General features: G+C 37.2%; 1 long non-coding RNA gene across 1 annotated transcript in view; it reads left to right on the forward strand.

Annotated features, from left to right (window-relative positions):
• The first annotated feature begins 6 nt into the window (after nt 1-6).
• The window catches only part of LOC107989127 (uncharacterized), a 50,601-nt gene continuing 28,056 nt past the window's right edge, over nt 7-22,551 (forward strand). Inside the window, exons 1-2 of the long non-coding RNA XR_001760626.2 lie at nt 7-476; nt 949-1,034. This is a non-coding gene — a long non-coding RNA (uncharacterized LOC107989127). The remainder of the gene's footprint in view (nt 477-948; nt 1,035-22,551) is intronic.

Below are 22,551 nucleotides of genomic sequence, written 5' to 3' on the forward strand. Positions count from 1 at the left end.
GACGCTATGTAATTTAAGTTAAAATAAGTGAGTTACGACCAAATGTATTGACAACACGTGTCTATTGTGGTTTTGAGTAAACCCGGGGGGAAATGGTCTAAATAGAAATCATAAAAGACAGAACTAGAAGGTAAAACGGTGACTTTTTGTCAACATTAATTTTATCTGGACATATATAGCACAACCTTTAGCCATACAGAACATAAAAATTGAAAATGCAAGATGACACAAAGGACTTCAAATGATTGTATTCACCCCTAGAAAACAACATACCAAATCATTTAAAAAAAGAATTCCCTCAGTCATTCATATGCGATTCACAAAACTCGGATGTTAGCACGGTTAGCTTAGCCTGTTTACTAGAAAAATGACTTAACATTCTACATATATCCACGTATATGGTGTGTGAAAGCCAATCCCTGATACAGCTAACTCGAAGGATACAAGAGGGTGAATTTAGAGCTGGATAAAGAAGTGTAAGTAAATATTACAAAATTATACCTAAACCTCTAAATGCTTGTGTTTTACAAAACACCATTTGGCTTTAATATTAGAACAACAAAGTTAGTTTTGGTAATAAATTACATTTGGTGCAATTTTACCTTAAATAATGTAAATATGTCCCCTAACACTACAGAGGGAAACAAGCCTCACATAAAAAGTTAATGATCTATTTAAGATTACATTTTTTGTATTTCTCAGCTAAAGACAGAATGAGAGTAAAATTAATCCAGTGACTCAATTAATGTACTCAATTTAATGTACTCAACTTAATTTATATTTATACTGCCAAAAATGATTACACTTGAGTCAAAGTAACCGCTGCAATTTATGCATTCTTATGAATTCTGTTTTTGTTATTAGTCAAACATTAATCAGCAGCTGTTTGGTTGACCTGTGCTTATCTGCTGGTTGTGAGTGATTTGGTTAATTTGTTATGCCCTGCAGGTGGAGACACCTGGTCTGGTCAGAATGATATGAGAGCTGCCAGTGAAGCATTGTTCTGTTTGGTGAACCTGGGCTTGTTAATTCAGGTAGGTTTATTTTTGTATTATTTTTGACCGGTTTTGCTTTATCTCAAATACAGTGTACTGTTTTTGATGTTAAATAGTGAACTTTATGGATTCCCAAATATTGTATGTATTATGTCATGTCTAGGATATTTTACATAAATGTCGAGAGGTTGAATTAGAAATCCACATTCTGCTGTTTATATTCTAAAATGCATTTTACCTACCTGGGTCAATAAGAAATAATCACAAAATTACAATTAAATAAGTCCATATATTATTTGACATTTTATGTTGGAGTCTGTTGAAGACCAAACCAAATGGTAAGAGGGAACATTGTATTGACCTTTATCAAACAATTCTGTAATTAAGGATTTTTAAAGGAATATTTAAATATGTTACGTGAAAAGCCATTAAATCCTTTAGTAAGTAAAGTACAAACTGCATACTCATGGGGCAGGTATAGGCTTCAGAGATTTAGGACGTGGCACAAACTGAGTCAGCATGTTAGACTTCACGCTGCCATAATAAAGAGTGCTGTAATTATCCACGTGCCCGTCATTAGACCAGTAACGTGGTGCCTGTTAGGCTTCTTGGAAACGCTTAACCGATTTCAGACGTGCTCTGATGTTTTAGGGTGAACTGACAATTATTGAGTTTCTTTGCATTTATCATGTTTAGAGTGATAATAAGTGGCATCCTTTTGTAAACCTATTTGAGTTTATTTTTAAAATGTACTAGTTAGACTTCATAGTTTAATCTACCACAGCACCAGTACCATACTAAGACATTTTACATGACTAAGCCATGAGTTGGAATATTGAATGTTGACAGATTCAAGCAGTACTTTTAAATTCTAGAGAAGGAAGGTTTAACATTTCACTTACATGTTGATGTAGGTGAAACCTTACCATGATTGTGTAGTAGATACCACTAACAATTATGATAATACCAAATTCAATCAATTAAATTTTATTTGAGCATTAAATTAATTAAGCAATTAACTCATTGTATCCTCTGTATAAAATGTAATATCTGCATAGGATGTCACATGCTGAAGGCAATAAAAGACTAGGTCTAAAAATGAGACCAAAAGCAGAAAAAAAACAAAAAAAAAAACTTGGTTTTATTCAACAGTATAATCTTTGGCCTTACCCTGTAACATTTGTTAGGAGGCTAATTATCTTAGTGAATTAGTAGAAATGTTAGATTAATTGTACTAGAGGATAAAAGACCCAAATAGAAGAAAATAGCCTATTAATGTATTTCCTTCATTTATCAGCCCTGATGGCGCCTAAATTATTTTTAAGCTGGAAGAAATCTGTCAAAGTAGGTATGTCTGTCTGATCATGAGGAAAGTAAACATTTGCAGTTTTTCCACCTAGCACGTGCTGAAAGACCTACAGTTGGTGGTTTGACTTCATTACCATGCTTTGATCTCAGATGTTTTTCTGTTTGTGGCATGATGGGATGGGCTGGGTTGACTCGCCTATTGAGGGTACATCCCATGTCCAATTTGGAAGACAATAATAGAGCTCTGAAGCATCTTGTACCGCAGGGACATGAAAATGAGTAATTTTTCTAGTCTTAGTAAAACTTTAAGTACAAGCCTTTTGTACGTCTGTAGTCTGTAATACACTGCAACAATTGTTTTGTTTTGTATAAAACATCCTATGTATTCTAAAGTAGTTTAGCTGCTGTATACTGTACTGTGTATAATTACATTTACAGCCTTAAAGTGTTTCAAAACTATAGAAGTATGAAATAATAACTGTCACCTTTTTGACCCTGGGCAAGAATCACAACCACTGTCAAAAACCTCATGACACGAATGAGCTTGCATGTGAGTAAATGTTCAGTGGGTTTGTGTGTGTGTGTTTATAATGACTATATATGCCTTCAGAAATGCATAGAAGCCACTAATCTAAGATCAATCAAACCCAGAGATTCATCACATGAACCCATGTATCATACAAGGGGCCCTGCTACACATGTGGTCACCATGTTCAAATACAGTCCTATGTGTAAGAAAAACATGTACTTACATGTACATATGCTCATTTCTTAACATGTATTTTACATACATGAGTTTCCAAAATTATACACAGGTCTATACTTATATTCAAGTTAAATTGTTTTACCAATATACATATATAGTACATTTTAACAGAACATTTAGTTTTCATATTAATGTAGAAGAAGAATAACTTTTGACTTGTACCTTCATCTGAGGTCAGCAGTAATAATATTGACAGAGATTTTACACCCAATGCCTTTCCTGATGCAGCCCAACCTAGGATTTGTGGATTAAGTACCATAGAACCTGGAGCTTTCTGGTGGCAGGTAGCTGAACGTATCCTTGATCCACTTTAGCCCCCTAAGTACTTTTCTTAGAACTGTTTTCCAAACATGTTGCATCTCTTTCTGCTTTCTGTTGAGATTCCAAAACAGATTTTGATTTTGAGGTCTGGGTTCTGTGGTGTTGGAATGAAAAGCTGATACAGTTCCATCTTTTATTTGATATTTTAATGGCATTTTGGCAGTTTGAAGGTCTGAAATCGTTGTCATCCTATAGACTAACACACTGCTCAGAAAGCATGGCTATGATGGCAAGTATATGACACAACAGAACAGACTTAGATACAGCCCAGAGTTTACTTATTTATTTAAACACATTTTTAATGTTTTACAAAAGGATTATCTGGAAAAACCAAAAAAACAATTGGCCTCCCCAAAAAATTGGCATTGACACTATTATTCCAGCAGTGCCATCTGACCTCTTTGCATTCTTTCATCCTTTAGCTATTGTTTACCTCAGGATTAGAAAGAATTTGAAAACTTTATTCTTTACATGTGTGTGGATGCAGCTGTTGTATCAAAAATGGACTTAATGTTTTGGATGGCTTTGTAAACTCGAGTGTTAATAACTTGCAGATGCTGTACACATTGAGGAGAGGTATTAATTGTGTAGCATGTTTCAAAAGTTGCCAAAACATCCCTAATATGTCTGAAATTCAACACAATGCCCCCACCATCCATGATGTCATCTCCTGTTTTTTTTTTTTAGAAATTGCCACCTCTCACTTGACAACTGGGCATTCTGTTGAGGTTGAAGTGCCGAGGTGCAATTCCAACCATTTGTTGACCATTTGTGGGCGCTGTAAACGATAGACTGAGATCCATTTGATCTTAACTCTTTCCGCTGGAGTTGCTGATGAATTCACACAATGGTCTGTTTGTCTCTTTTTTTCTTCTGTGACAAAGTCTGATCTTTTTGATGTACTCTTTTTTTTAAACTCTTTATACTCTACTCTTTTATAGAAGGCTTTGTACTGTCTCTTTAGTACTAAAGCTGGGGAAATGGTACTATATGTGGGATTAGTATGAGATGTAGATTGTATTCTTTTACATTCTATAGCCTCCATTCAATTTGGCTTGAGTTCAGAGGCAACACTGAGATGATTTATTACTTTTTATGGAATACATCATGTACTCGTAGATGCAGAGACTCGCCTGCTGTACCTTTAGGAAATGTTGTAAATTCTGTCTTCGCTCATGAGAAACTCTGATCTAAGGGTTTAGAGTTGTGTCGTGTCTGTTATATCTAAAAACCAGAGCCAGCAACTATTTATTTAGCTTAGCTTGGCTGAGAGACTAAAAGGGAAGGGAAACAGTGAGACTTTTCAGAAGCTGAATTCGTCTCCTCTGCAAGTACAAGAACACAAGTTTAGAGTATATTTAAGTGCTTTTGAAAATTTGGGGAAAAGCCTTTAATTACCTTAAAAGCTTTAGAGGTTAAGGGAGAGAGAAGGGGTTGGAGAAAACACTGAGACACTTTGATACAGGTAGTGAACTGAAAGGCAGACTTTAGGTGTGAATGATAAAAACTAAACTTGTGGCTTTAGTTTCATGCAGTCTCACCTAAACGTTTACTGTAGTTCCCTGTAACATCCCTAAAATAAAATAAAAATAAATAAATGGATCTGAATTTGGTGTTTGAAAATCCCTGGGTTATTGATTTAACTGAGAAAAAACATTGTAGAACAGATCTGTCTTCTGATTTTAATTGAAAATGGGCTGTAGTAATCTTTCAAATCCTAATCTAACAAATCATTCTTAGTCCTCTGTGAAATAGGTTACATTTAATACATTTTTAATTAATTAATTAATAATTTTGAATAAATCTATTTTACTTTTTTGCATGTATGCGGTGTTCTATCAAATTACAATACAGGAGTCTTTGACTTACATTGCAATTCTGCTCCTTCGGGACAATGTAACTCAATTTTTGCCGTAACGTGGAACTTGCATAGTATACATAAATACCTATGTCACTCACCTATGCTAACACAGTGGTAATGACATAATTAAAAAATAAAGGGCAAACAGTTCCCAAAAAAACAAACAAATGAAAGACAGTGAATGTAGCACAATTCAATGTATGATGTAAACTAGCAAATGTAAACAAAGCCATCTTCTGCGTTGTGACATTGGTCTGCTCCACGTGCCCCCTACATTGGTGTGATGGAACAAAACCTTTTAAGTAAATTTATTGGAGATGGCGACATAACCCTGAAAAATCGTAGACTAAGTTTAGGTTCCCGGTTTTCAGGAAATACGTCTTTGAAAGCCCTGAATTCCAGCATGCAGGGTGCTAGCACTGGGCAAGAATGTATCAAATTAGTGTTGCGCTAGGATGAAGGAGGTCAATAGTGTGCTTGTACTGTTGTTTAGCAGAGCTAACTTTGCTTCTTCTTCTATGTGCTTCTCCTTTACCTCCATGTCTGAATCCTGTGAGTTACATTACTGTGACCTGCTAAAAATAATTAATCTTAAGAACATCCTGCTAACTTGCAAAAAGAAGAAAGGAAATTAAAGAATTATAACAGTGATCTGTTTTCTGTCACATTGTCAGACTGTAGCAGCATAAGCCATAGCACTAACCAAATGAATTTTCCTGATCAATTGAAATGTAACCATTTTGTCATTTTATTGAATTTACATGTGATGGGCAGTGAAAACTAAATAATTTCCCGTGGAAAGCCTAAATGTTTTAACATTGGTCTGCATTCTTGCATTATTTCAGGACATGTTAATGTCTTCATGCACTACTTTCACTACTACATTTTCTTTTTTGCTGTAATTGCTCTCCTCCTGCAGGGTCAGTTGATTTTTGAGGAGTCTATCTCTAACACAGCTTAACTACTTCCACATGCTGCTTCTTAGCTAATGTTTTGGCACACTGTGTTCTTAATGAGAGCCCAGGTCTTGGCACTTGCAACCTGGGCACTTCCTATGATGCCACATCAATAGCAGGGATCAGGGCATATTATTAAGTTGATCCAACCAAGGTCAGAGGAGTTTCAACATGCAGCACAGGCCTGTGACTTATCCCCACATGTGGCCAATAAAGTAGAAACTGCAGGTTTGAGACAGTGACATGGCACATTTTAATTTATTTTTTAATCAAAGTTGTACTTTTAAAATGCTTTTTAAAATTAGGGCATCTCTATTTTCACATTAAAGTTTTACTCTGTTTTGCCCAGTGCAACTTGATTGTCAAACATAATGCGGATGGGCGTCTAACCACAAGTTAAACCACTTCAATGATTCTCTAAAAAGTATACAACCCCACTCACGTGGCATCGTCAGCGCTGCAGCTTTGCTGCGGGTTTAGGCATTTTTAACATTAGGGTGGTATAAGCAGGACATGAAAAAAAAAATTGATTTCTAATTATATTTGTCCAGAAAGAGCTGACCTCAAATTATGGGCTGATTACAAACTGACATTTTTCTATTGGTGTAACTTCCCCTCCCTATGTTCACAAGACTGTTGTGTTCTGTGCATTGTGTTGTGTGCTTCATAGGAGTATACAGTTTTTTTTTTCTTTTATATAAGTGTCTATTGTTTTTTAGACAAAAATGTGTGTGGAGAGTGGAGAGACAGACTGAAAAAATACTTAATTTAAAAGAGGTAGAATTGCGATCTCTGCTGGTCACATATAAATACGCATTGACTAAAAGCACGTTGCAGAAGAATCACTTCCAGCTGCTGCCGTTTTGGGCTCACCACAGATCACAGTACTCGGTCCAAACACCCTAGAGACATTAGTGACAATATAATATGTTTGAATAATAAAATCATGTTGGTAGTTACGTATGAGAGTTGGACTCCAGAGCTCTGGTTTGGCGGTTTGTAGAAATTTATTTTATTACATTACACGTGTCGTGTCGAGCAGCAGCCAGCAGATGGAGGCAGTGCCTTGAGGTTGTAATTGCATTAATAACTAATACAAGTGTTCATTCGATACCACACTCTGTTTTTCTGAGCCTTTTACTTTTCTTTTTGTAGTTGTTTAAAGTCGTCTCTTGGCGTTTATGCCAAATTTTGTTCCACATGTTGTTGTTTCTAGTTTAAACAAAAAAGACACTAAGAATTAAATACATGCTAAGCTAATGTCCAATGGGTTTGGTTAAGACATACATACACATATCCAGAACAACTGAAGAGAGTGATCAAAGATCCAAATCATGGTTTGATTAATGCTCTTTCTTATGCTCATTTCCTTCTGACATTACTTTCACATTGTTGATTAGGTTATTTGGACAATCTAGTAAATTAAAGTTTATATAAATTATTATATTTTTTTGCATCTTGACCTGCTGTTAGAGTTTTAGCTGGTCCAGGGAGTCATAAAATGTATACCTCATACACCAGATTTGTTATACTGCAGTGCTTTTCACTCTGCTTCTTCATATTCAATAACAGTCTTGTCCGTCTTATCTCTCGGTGCTCTTCATATGCCGACCTACATACTCCCTGTCAGATAAACATGATGTAAATGCCATACTTTCAGAAGACTCTTGATGGTTGCATCACTCTCTGTCAGTACCATAGTGATAAGGATGTACAATCATGATGAGCGGGAGCTGGGGGTTATCAACAGCATAGACAGGGGTGTCTAACCCAATCACTCAACAAGCCCAAAATGAAAACACAGTCAAATTTGGGGGCCAAACAGGAGTAACAGTCATTCAAGTATAGCGTTGAGAATGCTCTCTGCAGGAAACATTGGATTTGAACAGACTGCAACAAAATTTCCTCTATGGAAGAGTAAAAAAAAACCAAAACTGCCACACATAAGTTAGACATTTGCAGAATTTGACTCTGGCATGTGCCAATCCATTAAATGTTTTTACTTACTGTATGTACATCAGATTATTAAAACACTAATATTAAATTCTCTGATCACTACATGAACATTTAGTGGTGGTCCCATATTTAATAATAGCACAGCTTGTGAATAATAGAGCTCACATGCCTATTGAATATGAACACAATCTTAAGGAAGTTTGTTCTTCTCTTAATGTCCATCATTTAGCCATTATGTCATTAAGAATTAGCTCCACCTTTTCCTCTGGCCCTAAACAGGATAAGTAGGAAAAGCCTGTGATGATGGTTAAACAAATGCTCACCTAATATAAATCGAGACTTGCAGTTTTACATCTTTAAAATACAGATATCACATCACTGCATGGAATGTGAAATCACAGTACAAGTGGACTTGGTGTCTGCCACAGAGAGAACGTTAAAGTTTTTCAGAACAGACAGATGAGCGGCGCAGATTCCTTAGACGACACCGAGAGCAGTTCAACAAGCTGCTCTGACAAGAAACAATATCTGAGGGATTCAATTCCCCCGACAGCAGGGGTAAAAAATGGTTTTAACAAGGAGGGGGTCTTAACCACTGCCCTGCTGCTGGGCTCATCTGACTCATCCAGTCGGCAAAATAATACATCAAATGTATTCATACTCGACACAAGAGACCCAGACAGACACTTGAGATTCCTCTGAAATATTGTTTCCTGCATTTGAAAATCCCCGTTGGATTCAAGTTTTTTTCTTTCCCTCTCTCTCTCTTGAGTTTCTTTATTATAGGTCGCATTTTCCTCCTCAAGACTCCCTCTCTCAGTGTTCTATCTATAACTGCGTCTGAAAGCGTCTGGTGGACACAGTTCTGTCTACTCCTTTATTAGTGACTGGCCTGAAATCAATCTCTCACTCTAAACTGAGAGGTAGTTAATAAAACAATGATGAAACAATAAGTCTGTAGAAACCAGGACATAGATTTAGTCTCCATTGAGAGAAGAAAATCAGAACGAGAAAAGATTGACCTAACCCCGAGTCTCTTTAATGCAGCAGTGTCAGATGACAACAGAATGATTGTTTAATCACCAACTGAACTTTCTGTAGCTTATCTTTCAAGATCATGCACTACAGGTGGTCCTCAACTCCATAAGTTGGAACTTGTATGCTTCACGTTGACGTCTGACACGTCTGACTTATGCTTGACAGCTGTAATGAATGGCAAAACATTCACAAAAAAATCAACACAAACAAAAAAGCAAATGTAGCACAATTTAATGTATGGTGTAAAACTGGTAAATGTAAACAAAGTCGCTGTCTGCCTATATCTCTGCCTGACAACGTATTTATTTGCTTGCCAACTACCGTAATTTCCGGACTATATTTTTTCACACACTGAACTCTGCGACTTAAACATGCAGCTAATTTATGGATTTTTATGGGCGTATATGTGCGTGAGGCGAGTGAGAGAAAACGGTAGCAACAGTTGAGAGCAGTTTGAGCCCTGTTATGTTGAAGAGTGAGTTGTTAAAACACTGTTTATGTTCTGTTGTGCTCGGTGTGGCTGATTATAGAGGCCCTAACTTCCCTGTTTCTGTTTACCTCTGCTGTGGACAAGCACAAAATTAGTTAGTGAGTTAGCCCTGGAGCTAATGTTAGCTTTGGACCTGGAGCAGATCACTACATTTGTACAATTATTTTTTTCTTTTTAAATTTAGCTTATATTCAGGTCCACTCAGTAGTCCAGTTTTTTCATGTCCAGGTCTGCTGGTTGTTTTCCAAAGCGGAAATGAACATTATAGTATCATAATGATAACAATTTTATTTTAAATACAAAAAATTAATGAATTTATAATTAATATTGGGCATTTGTCTCTATACATGAAATAAAAGTAATGTTTTAAGTAGACAAATATCAAGAGAAACCAAACATGTGACGACTGTAAAAATGTGTCATGCTTCCAAGTGCTGCAGAGGAATCGTCACAAAGTGCTGCAACCTTGAGTGAAAATCCCGCTTCTGCTCCTGCACAAATAAAAGTCCAAGTGAGTTGCTTAGCAACAGGTATACAATATCTCTTTGGTCCTTTTGCTGCAGCATCCTCTGCATCAAGAAAGTCATTGTTTGCATTGTTGTTTGTCTTGAATCAAGTCAGATGTTCCTGTCACAAATCCTTGGCAGACTCTGCTAAAAACATGTATTTATTTCTGGACTTGGACGAAAACCTTTGGACATCTGGATTTTGACTGACTTCTTCTACCGTAGCTGCTGTAACCTTAAATTATAATATGGAAAATATGGGGGAAGATCACATTTGTTCTAAATATTACATCGTTCACACAGGCACATTTCCATTTCCATGTTTATTTCCATTTTTGAACATAAAGTGCAGCACAGTAATCTTATAATCCATCTGTGCAGAAAAACAAGTTTACTTTCCTTAATTTTGTTGTACAGTCCAGTACACTGATGACAGAGACTCTCTGTTCTAGTCTAGTCCAGTGTGTTGTCTATTCTATTTACCATTTCACCACGGGCCGCATGAGGAATAAAATGTACTTTCCAGTAAAGACCATACTGAAGGATTTCTTGTTGTAAGGCAAGTGCATTTAACACTCCTCCACCGTGTTGCTCTCATTAGCGTTTTGTTTTCCTAAAGTAGATGCTTTAAATTACTTTTTCCACTGAGGTACCTCTTTTGTCCATTGGATGTCGCCATTGATTCGCGTTTTAGACATCACTTGTTGCATGAGCCGTTTCACATGCGATGGTCTTGACGGCATACATAGGAAGAAAAGAAAGAAAAAGGTAAAAAACATCCTCTTCGTACATCAATAGTAATGATAGGAGTTTCTGAATGCGGGCTTCAGCATGTTCCCTCACACTGTGGCAGGAGCCACTTAGACGAGTTGATCCTTTGATGTCCCCCCGAAATGGGCTTGGAAGCAGGTGTCATTAGGGTTTTTTAGAGAGGCAGCAGGAAGAGCTACCAATTCTCCATCAAAGCTTCTGTGCTTTCCTCCCCTTTGTAATGCATGAGGCCTCCTGCACTGAAGGAGTCTGTCCACCTGTTACCAGGGCTGAAAGGAAAACATAAAAAAACACGCTGCCACACTGTGCAACACAAATTTTAGTTCAAATTACTGCAACACAGCACAATATAAAGAACTGCAACATTGTGATGCTCACGGCACAATAAACCTTCACGTACAAAGTTAAAGAGAAGATTTCATATTTATTTACATGGTGGTGCATGATGGGAAATACGGCAGGACAGTTTCGTCTAAAGATTCTGACAAAAAAGCATAGTCATTATTTAATTTAGACATTAGTTACTGACAGTGGACAAACTGTTGATTTATTGATTTTACTAATTTGTCCCTAATTAAAAAGGTTCAAACGATTTGGGACCAACCACTGTATGGTTTTTGTAGCTTCACAATGACTGTGCTCAGTGGCTGAACTATCGACTGCTGTTATTGTCAGGAATTAGATTACCTTAACTTTAGTCTCATTTCACTGGTAAAGAGCAATAAATGCAGACTAGAAATGCAATAACAGTAGAATAATTAATAAATCCATTTATTACAGCGGTCACTAATTGGCCCGTAGGTGACATTGCTGGGGCTGCATTAAAAAATCAAAATAAGAAATATGGAATTATAAGAAAATAGGAATTAACTATTGTTACGATTTGCGTCGGAACTTTAATGTGTTCATTTTGATTATTTTCAGGCAACAAATGTTTAGTGTTTGTTTAAGTCACAAAACATGCAAACAATGTTTCCATCAGAGAATTCCATCTTTGTAAAACTCAGTCAGTAGGTCACAATCTGTCTCTTTACATCAGCTGAAGACTGAAAACCAGTCATATAAAAAAAACCCAAAAAACCCTGAGGAACTAGATTAAAAAAATGTCGCAAATCCTAAATAATTGTAACAAGTTTTAATTTGAGTTTAATTTGGTTGTTCAATTGTTCAATTTAATGGTTAAATAACCTGATCAAAACCAACCAATGCTGGGCAATGATATAACATTTGAAGTCCCAAAGCTGTTGAAGCTCTGTGCACATCTTTACATGTTTCAAATTAAATATGGTTTCAAAATATGTCTTAAAACCGTTCGACTGACGGGCTGTAGGTTTTTGCTAGTTATTTTTTCCCTAGTGTACATTTTTAATGTTTTTGCATCACACTCAGCTGTTACTGCAGGCAGCCACACATCTGAGTGAGGGTATAATCTGCTATTGCATAATCCATCACATAATCAAGCCTTCATTAATTTTAAATGAAACCTCATCATGTTTCCGTGCCGTTGCCGTACTTTCCCTGCCTTTGCCCACTTAAAGCAAGACATATTTTTGCATTATTGATAAGTAATCCAACCACCACCTTTCAGCATAATGTAAATGAAGTGATCTGAGAGATACAGCTACATCCCATCATCTACAACCTATGTTTACAGCCCTGGAATCGAATGACCCTGCCTCCTATTGGCTGTTTTGGTGAGCACACACACACGTCTTCTGAAGGTGAGGTTGCTGCTCCGGTAAAAACACAAGCAACCTTAAAATATATATGACTAAATACAGATGATAAATTAAATAACGTATCAACATCAGCAACACCTGTTAAAGACGGGTGGAAGAGCTCAGAGTCTGTGTCACGTATTTGAGTACGTTGTTAATTGTGTTCTGTTTACTGTGTCGTTAAAGGTGTTTATATGTGATGGTTGTAGAGAACAGTTCTTTTTTGTTGGAAAATACAACATTCAAAATTATTTGTCAGAAAAGATGTCCAGGTGTGGCTTGTTTTTGTCTCTGTTTCTTGTTTTAGGTGTGAATTATTTTATTGTTCTGGTTGCAGTGATTGTGTAAGTATTTGATTTATCATGAGGCACTAAGAAAAGTTATTGAAGGACACCATTTTATAGACCTTTTAAAATGTATGAAACGTGGCAGAATTTTGTGTGAAGACTAATTCCTAAAGCACGGGTCACCAACAACTGTATATTTGTTGGAGGACCCATTTTCTTCTGGACAGACACCTTGGTGGCCGCACACTCAGATAAAATGAAATGATAATTGCATTTTTATTTATTTTGGAATTCAGACGTGGACTGAACTAGGCAGTTTGAGAGCCAGCAGTTTATGGTCAGTGTTCTATAGACTTGTGTTTAGGCTTATCATAGGTCCAATTCCCAGAGAAGCCACATATCCCTATATGGCGCCTGTGTGGCAGCGTGTTTCAGTTGCAAAGACACATGCTGTAAATTTCCCCATTGTGGGATGAATCACTGCAAAGATCTGGTGTGTGCAAAGAGGAGGCAGAATAGAAAAGCCATGTGTTTTCTGATGAAGGTGCACTAGCTTTTTGAGGAGTGTGAGATTCCTAGTTTAAGTTGGCCCAACATATATACAAATATATACTTTAAAAATTGCTGTAAAATAGTGACTGGTCTGTGGGTCATTTGTTAATAGGTCGTAGTGAAACAATAATTTACTTCATTTAAATGTAATATTGGAATTTTTGCTGTAATACATCATTCCCTACTACTACTACTCTGATAAAAGCAGAATACATTTTAAAAGATGTTTTATTTACTGATTTACTGATAAAAGTACTTCTCCTCCACTGATTTACTGGTCCACGGCACTGGAAACGGCCACATCCTTGGTACAAAACCACTGTTTTAAAACATCCATTGAACTTAATGATTGGGTGGGTGAGGCTTTATTTCCATCCTCTCTCAGTCCCAGGATCTCCAGTCTGTTCTGCTGGTTGGTTGAGGTTATATATGAAGCACTTTCCCAACTGAAAACAACAGACTTAAAAAAAGTTTTTTGACCTTTTCCTTTCACATCAGGACTCCTTATGTTTGGTAGTGCTTTTGTTTTCAGTATAGTATAGTATAGTCATACTTTGAAGTGTAACCTTTTTCTAGCTATGTGTGCATTTCCTGTAACATGTCTATACTGTACCTTGATCGGTTCCAGCACTTTACCTGGTTTGAGTAAACAGGATGTCTAAATTAACACGTGAACAACAGAGATGATCCTCCAGGGTGTGTTCATTATACATGGCCAGGAAATATAATGAAGTAATTAAAGAAATGCAATTCGCCAGCCACTCTGCATAATTGGAAAATAATAGGACACTGTTTACAGAGACGGTGGGATTAATAAAATTTGACATCAAAATGTTTATAAATGACTTTGTCTGTTCGCCTGAGGGCGAATTTAAAAATCTGTGTTTTTCCATTTAACTGAACGTAGCCCAAGGTGAGATTATGTAGGGATTGTGTAGCCACTTGTATGTTCTACATGCTGTGCCAGCAGTGGTCCCCCGATCCAATCATCCCTGAATGCAGACATTAGACATTAGAATAAACTAGCACTGCAGGCAACATTGACTGACCCTGAACACCTCGTCCTGTGCATTTAGATGAGTCTGGCCCTGAACCAGATACCGGCTGAGAATATTAGGAGTTACAACATTAGCAGTTCTGAAGAATGTAGACTTTATTTACTGAGCAAAAATACAGGTGCATGACTTGACTGATTTGATTTGTAGTTATTTTTTAATGCTCTGCAATGTTTTTGGTTTTCATACAGTTTTTTGTCAAAGAAGAGAATAATAACATATACTGCAGGGCTGTATTTTGTCTTTTTCAATCTAAAAAATGAAAATACCTTAAAATTATCAAATATATATTTACCCATATAAACTGAGCGTACATCATTTATATAAATATAAATAATACGAAGGTAATCATTATACAGTATATTATACTAGGGTATCCAGTCACACAATGGGAGAATGAAGAAGTAAGGCTAATAACATGAAGAAAATAGAATCTTGTATATCATTAAAACTCTGTGAGGTTATGTGGTTGAGATCAAGGCTCCTTTCTCTGAAATCACATTGGCCTAATTTCTCATCTCTCCTACAGTCTAGATATTCTCAGGTGAGAACAGTGAGGCCAACATGTAGTTATTATTCTTTTTATATATGAATCGATATAACATCCTTCTGCTTCTGTTTTTTTTTGGTAAATATATACAAGTTATCCTTCACAATAAATACTCCATCCCACTTTAACATCATGAAAATACACGTTGCCCTTCATTATGGCTCCCAAGTGTGAGTCAGATTTCTCAGATGTTTTTATGGCCTAGATTGAGATGCTACTGCTGTGTTAGTGTAGGTGAGTGACACAGATACCTATGTACAGGTATGTGAGTCCCAACCTACAGCAAAAATCGAGTTACGTCGCACTATGGAAACAGAACTGGGATGTTAGCCCAGGACCCTCTGTACTGTAGTTTACAAAGAACTACTAGGATTTCTAAGCAGCGTTTGGTTGCCTGCTGTGGTTCTTATGGAAACAGTGACGGTGTTCAGCAGCTCACTTTTTTTATACGATAAAAAGGGCAACGTCAGTAATGTAATTGTCAGTCAACTTTCCGGTGAAATGTTGTCAAAAACGTCATTCACAACACTCATGCGAACATGAGTTTGGGAAGAATCTCAATATTCCAGTTGTTCAGACGTTGGGGAGATGGGAACAGGTTGGATTAGATGGGATAGTCTGTTGCCTGAGCAACTGCTACACTCCAGTGTGTTTGAAGAGGCTGTTTTATCTTTGAGGATTACACTGATGCACAGGAGAGAGGGGGAGGGAGGGAGGGAGAGAGAGAGAGGAAAAAAGCTATTTGCCTGAAGTCAAACAGTTTGGTGCCAAAGCCAAGAGCTGTGTCAGTGCAGGGCTAAACCCTCACTTGGTCTGAAAACAACAAACAAAATAAAGAGAATCTGTCAACAAGGCGTAGAAACAAAGTCGACAGAATCAAAAAAACACTGTGACAAGGAAGAGGGAGCAGAGATACGACAGAAAAAAGGCAGATTTATGCTAAATTTACAGCCGAATAAAATTATCCCAAGACTTTGTTGTGTATGAGCTCCAAGGTGAAAAGTGACTGGATTATTCTGTGTAGTTAAAGCTGACAGGTGAAGACGGTAAATCCAGAGGGAACGTGTCACATTTCTTCTTTTTTCTTCCCACTGAGGTGACGCTTATTATTATTTATTCACATCTTTGTTTCATCACATGACACAACAAAGTACACCGGTGGAGCATCAGCAGGTGTTTGCACTGTTGTGGTGCTTCATAATTATGAATTTTCACAAAGAGATTACAGAAGTTGGATGACAAAAGGCAAAGAATAAACAACAAAAAAAGCCTTTATATCAGAAAAAGCGTCAACCGTGCTTTTATCTCCGGCGTTCAGCGCAGTCTTCGACAGAAGTCAATCAATTACTACCATCAGGGTAACACACAGGAATGGGAATTATTGAGACTATGTGGAAGCTGTATTATTTTGGCAGCATGTTGTTTTGTTTCCCAGGTTAAATTTTATTGGTTTTTGGCTAGAATGTCTGTATTTCTTGGCTAAATTTGAATTATCTTTATTGTCAAATTGTAGCTTATCTTGGTTTACATTAGTTATTTTAGCTAATTCTGGTGAGCGTAAGTCATTTGTGGTCAAACATTTAACCAACTATAACTAACTAGCTATATATATGTGTGTGTGTTTGTTTATTTGCACGTTTTTTTTCCCACACACAAAAAAACGCCTTCACATTTTTTGTCTTGCGCACCCCCTAGAGGCAGCTCGCTCACGCACCACACTTTGAGAATCCCTGCTGTGGTCTATTTTGACTTTATAAATACAGTCACATAATATAAATGTGTGTGTGTGTGTGTGTGTGTGTGTGTGCAGCAAGAAGCTTGACTCCTGCCTTACCCTCACAGCCGAGGTTTGAATAATGTTGAGCATTAATGTTGTGTGTATTGTACACCGTTCACTGTGATGGCTCTCGTAAGAGAACAAACAAACCCTGATATGCTATACTGTGTGTGTGTGTGTGTGTGTGTGTGTGTTTTTTCACACACATCCTCAGAGATGCAATTACACAAATGGAAATTAAAGGCTCTAAAGCATCTGTGGTGTAAATCTCTCCAACGTAAATGTGAAAACAGCTAAAGTGGTGCAGTGGGGTCTCCTCTGAGTAGAACTCTGCTTCATGTTGTTTGTTTGTCATTGTGTGTGTGTGTGTGTGTGTGTGTGTGTGTCTGTGTCTGCCTACTTGTTGTGATCTGGCTGCAGCAGCAGGAACTCCATTTACCCAGGGTTTTTGGCAGGTCAGTGCATTAGTGGCAAAATGCTAAACGCTGTTGGATACGAGGCTAGTGGAGAGGGGTTATTACATGTCTATACTGGAGTAGACACACGCACGCAATGACTGCATACAGTACAAACTCAAACACACAACTGAACAGACAGAAAAAAATCCAGCAGGGATGCAGGTGAAGTGAATACAAAAGAGTTAGAAGAACAGGAAATATATCTGTGGCCTAGCATGTGTGAATGGATGGAGAGGTTTGTCTGGCCCACATTCACTTCCATGTTTTACTCCGCCTCATTGTAGAATGTATTACAATAGGAAATGAACATTTTTCTTAGCAAAATGTGTTTGATCATTTTGGTGAACCATTGGGAAGCAGTGGTGCAGTAGTACTTTTGCCTAGCAGAATGTCCAGGTTTTGAATTTCCCTAATCCCAAAATCCCAAACCTTGGTCAGTGAGGTCATCTGATGTCAAAGCTCATCCAAATCATGATGTCAGTATTGCTCTCCTAACAAAAGAAAAGGCAAAAGTGAATACATTTTTAGATTTTAGGAAATCACTTAAATCAAATGTTGGTTAATTCAATCAGAGCGTTTTTTTCATATTTAATTTTTATCCTCCAATCACGTTTTCTTAGTTAATCTTTAATTTAGAAGTTCTAAGAATTAAAGCTCTTTAGATTTAATATGTTGCGGTATTGAGTACGAGATAATTGCTCAGTATTTTTCATAAGGTATTGATTATATACTGGAAATGTAAACCTTTACATTTAAGTCCATTGACTACAGCATCATGGTCGAGCATCAGTGCTTTTAAAAACAGCCCTCTGTTTTACATTTTGTGAAAGTCACACACTCTTTTATCTAGATTAAATTTTTGATGTTTAATATATTTTCTTTTCATCATTTGCCAAATGTCAGCAGCCTCACTTGTTTCTTTGAACCTGGGCATTAGTAGCTGCTGCAGCATGTCGTCACAAGGCGGTTTTCATTTCTGCCAGCTGTGGAGAGCATCAGACTCAGCTGGGCTGGCTCTGTCAGAAGACAGGATGAGAGAAGATGTGGAGGAGAGCCAGTTTGTAGTGTAGTATGAGTATGAGGATGGATGAGGCGGTGTGCTTTTCACTGTTGTTGAGCGGTCGCTAAACAGTAATCATGGTCTGACAAAAACGCTGAGTATGCTATCAATCTTACAGATGTTAAACTCGTGAAAGCCACTTTTCGCATTTTTTTTTCACTCAGGATTTGGTTCCAGTTTAATTTGAGTCATTTAAGCGTTACCTTATATGACAAACATACGGTTTAGCCTTAATATTTGGCTAGTTTTTTTAGTGTTGGATAGTGAATTCTTATCTTTACAAACCATAGTCGCTTATTTATTGTCATGGTTATTTTTATATTTTTATTTTGTTTAGCTTATGATTTGTTTAATTTTAATCATTTTAAAGTACTTGACAAATGGCAAACATGGCAAACAAAATGTCTTGGAACTTTTATTGCATTTTTGAATATATTTGAGCTAACACAACCATGAAAAGCAAACATTTAGCAAAGCGTTTCCATAACGGCAAAATACACACAATCAGAGTCGTGAATAACTAACCCTATAAACTAACCCTATAGGCGGATTGTTGAACCAAGGTTTTGACTAAAGAAAGGTCAGCATATTAGAGATTTTTAAAATTTGTTTTTCAAAATTTCACAGGTATATAACCTGCTAATTTCAGATGATGTTGTGAAGCAGCTATGGTTACATTACCTTACCGTTGCATTCCTTTCTGAAGTATTGTTTAGAAATCATCCCAAATCTCTCAAATTCTGTCAGATTTTCAATCCATGTCCATTTTTTTTCTACTCGACCTAAATTTTTCCAACGCTGATACTTTTTGCCCTGAGAGTCAGAAAAAACAGCAGCCAGTGTGATGAAAGTGTTGTGCACCAGAAGACGCAGCCGATTGTAAAGATTGATGGCGTTGGCTGGATGGAGCACCATCTATTTGTCTTAATATCAAAAAACAGCCAGACGGTCTCCAGTCTCCTGACACGTCTTAACAAACAAATTTGAATGTCGGAGCATGAAATGAACAGCAGAGTTTTTTTAACCACAGGTGACAGGAACAAGGAATCAGAGGTGTGAGCTTGTTTTTTTATCACCTACTTTTAACTAGATGTGCTGTTAATTGTAGGTGTTGTGCATCCAAACCGAGTGGAGGAACTCCTTTTTAATGAAGTGACACCTTACTGTTGAGAAACGCAGGGAAAAAGCCCTCACAGAGTAAACAATGGCATCTTATCATTACAGCAGAGCTAAAGTACAAATGTTCACTGCTGTGTTGTGCAGTTTACAGTGGGAACTTACAATATGACAAACATGCTGTTATTATGAACCTAAAACTTTCCATTTAGACAATAATTCTCCAGAGTAAATATTTAGTGACGTTTATAAATTACAAATTTGAACCTGTGTGTGATGAGAAATTTTAATTATTTAACCCTGTAATAACTCAACCTTGTCTTGTCAGCCACATCTCTTGTGTAAAACAATAGTCAATCAGAATGAGAACCTTTGTAAATTTGTATTGTTTTGAAAGCATTGTGTTCTAAGGCAGCACACTAGGTGCACACCGCAAAAAAAAAAAAAAAAAAAATCTGTACGGAAATGAGTGCAGCAATAAAAGTCAATGTTTAATTTGAACTGTATTTGGATAGGAATTGACATCAGGTTAGCATTAGCATAAGGTTGTGGGGATTTATTATCAAACAATTTTCAACCATCAATTTGGTCAGAAAACTGTTTATAGTTTCCTGTTGCAAAAAAAAAAACAACCAAAAAAACATAAAATGTTACTCCAAAATTAGGCAAAAAAGCAAAACTTTAGTCCCAAAATACATTCATTGTCCAATAAAATACAATTGAAAGTATCCAAAATTTCACAAACATAATTCTCAGCTGCAGCACAAAAGCATCTGCTGAACTGGTTCAACATTGGACAATATGAGAGTAATGATGACGCCTCTCCGTGCAATAGTTACTTTCAGCCTTCTGCCTACTCAACTTGTCAAAAGCTTAGAAAAAATCTTTTAAGTATCTGACGTACAGAAACTCAATACCTGGTTATAATGGTGTTGATGCAAAAACAGGAACATGTCTGCCCATAATCAAGATTTATTATGCGATTCTTTTTACCAGCATTCACAGTAGTACAGGATAATACTGTGGATCGATACGCTGCTTGATTACAAATTTCTCCCGGGAACTGTGCTCAGTATATGTTGTTAAATTGATCTTAAACGTCACACCATTGTCACCAATAGAGCAGAGGAGGAGAGAAAAACACCAAACGATCATAAAAATGAGGAGAAAAAAAAAATCTACTCAGACGATGGAAGCAGATCTATCTGTTACCGTGGCGATGACAGGTGTAGGCAGGAGCTCAATAACATCACTGTGTAAGAGGTAGGGCAGGCAAATCCACCCTCCGAGTCCATCCACCCATCTGTCCTACCTGTCTGTTTCTACATAAGGGGTGAGTGGTTCACCGAGGCTGTGGACTGATGCCTGTCACTTAGGGGGGAGAAGAGCCCGGACGTCAGGTGTGGAGACGAGAGATGTGGTGACGGATGGTTAACCAGTGAACGGAAAAACAGGAAGGGAGTTAGATGAAGTGGACAGTCTCAACCAGAGCAAGTATGAACCTCAGTTTGTTTTTTTTAAAAACGTACACTGGTCCACTTTTTAAAACTGCAATAAATGTGTAATTTGGTCAGCTTATCGAACAACGTTGGAGAAAAAGGGAAAAAGGCGTCTTCGATTTTCTTTAACATCTTAGAACACAAAACATTTCAGCAAAATATTGCCTACAGATCCCAAAAGTTCTTATGGAACGTGCCATATATTTAAATTATACTCAACAGATCTGGCCTCAGGGCAGCCCAGCAGCCTTTTGATAATATATATACCGTAATAATAATAATAATAACAATGTTATTATTCTGTAATTATGCATAAATGACCTGCAGTTGACTTGAGGAATAATCCGGGAATCTGTAAAATTCCAACATGGACCCTTTAAATCAAAGATATATATATATATATATATATATATATATAATGGCACACATTATTTGTGTGACTAATGTCCATTGTGTGGTTTATTCACGGTGTGGCTAAGTTTCCATGAAATACAACAATGTAAGGGCTGATTTCTCTGACCACAGAGCATGTCTCCTGGTCTTTTGCTCTGACTGAGGTCATCTCAGCCTATAACTGTTGTAGGAATTGTTGTAGAAACTCTGAGTTTTAATGCTACTTTTGGCAGTTTGGAGCAGACAGCAAACATGGCCTGTGATCTTCAGAGTGTTCTTCGCTGCGATAACAGCATTTAAATCTGCCAAATTCCACATTCAGTACGTCTAAATTAGTAGAACAGCTCAGTCTGTTGACTGGGAGTGCCAATCCTTCAGGTTCTGTTCATCCTGGCTGAACTTTGACACGTAAATCTTGGCGCTGATTCCAAACTAACCATCTTGACAGCACCTCCGGGGAAAACTGAGTCGGTGAAAAGGAGAAACGGAGGAGGCTGCTGCTGGAGCTTATTAACTGCATTGCAACATCTAGTCATTAAATATCTTTTCTGTCTCCTGACACTTCAACCACACTCGCTGTTTGTGTCTGGTACACAGACACAGGCTCAACAATTGCTTTATTTCTGTATCTGTATTTGGCTTCTGGTGCGGGAATCTTAGCATCGCTGAACATATAATTCTGAGCCTAAATCAGATGATGAAGAGGTCTGAGCACTCTTGTAGCTTTTACACTGAATGTCCAACTGTTGAACAAACGAGGTTGAATGAGTTCATCCTTGACTCTAAGTTAATATATAATATATAAGAGGACATGACAATGGATGAACAAGCCCTAAATATAACACCTGTGGTCGGCTGCCACGAAACACAGGCTTTGTGTGTTGTTGTTGTTGTTGTTGTTGTTGCGTCAGCTCCACCACCTTCTCAAACACCCGTAGCCTCCTGGTAAATGACAGCTCATCAACATGTGTGACAAGCAGAGTGCAGATGTGTCCAGTTCCAGTGGGTTGATCTAGGAATAGGGTGTTCCCCCATCCTCCCACCAGGCCCTCTCTGCCCTATTGTCACTTCATCCAAATCTATGGAATATAAATGACGTTGATATAAGTTGTAACAAT

The sequence above is a fragment of the Cynoglossus semilaevis genome, chromosome 10 (genome assembly GCF_000523025.1).
Source record: "Cynoglossus semilaevis isolate Cse_v1.0 chromosome 10, Cse_v1.0, whole genome shotgun sequence".
NCBI classification, from domain to species: Eukaryota; Metazoa; Chordata; class Actinopteri; order Pleuronectiformes; family Cynoglossidae; genus Cynoglossus; species Cynoglossus semilaevis.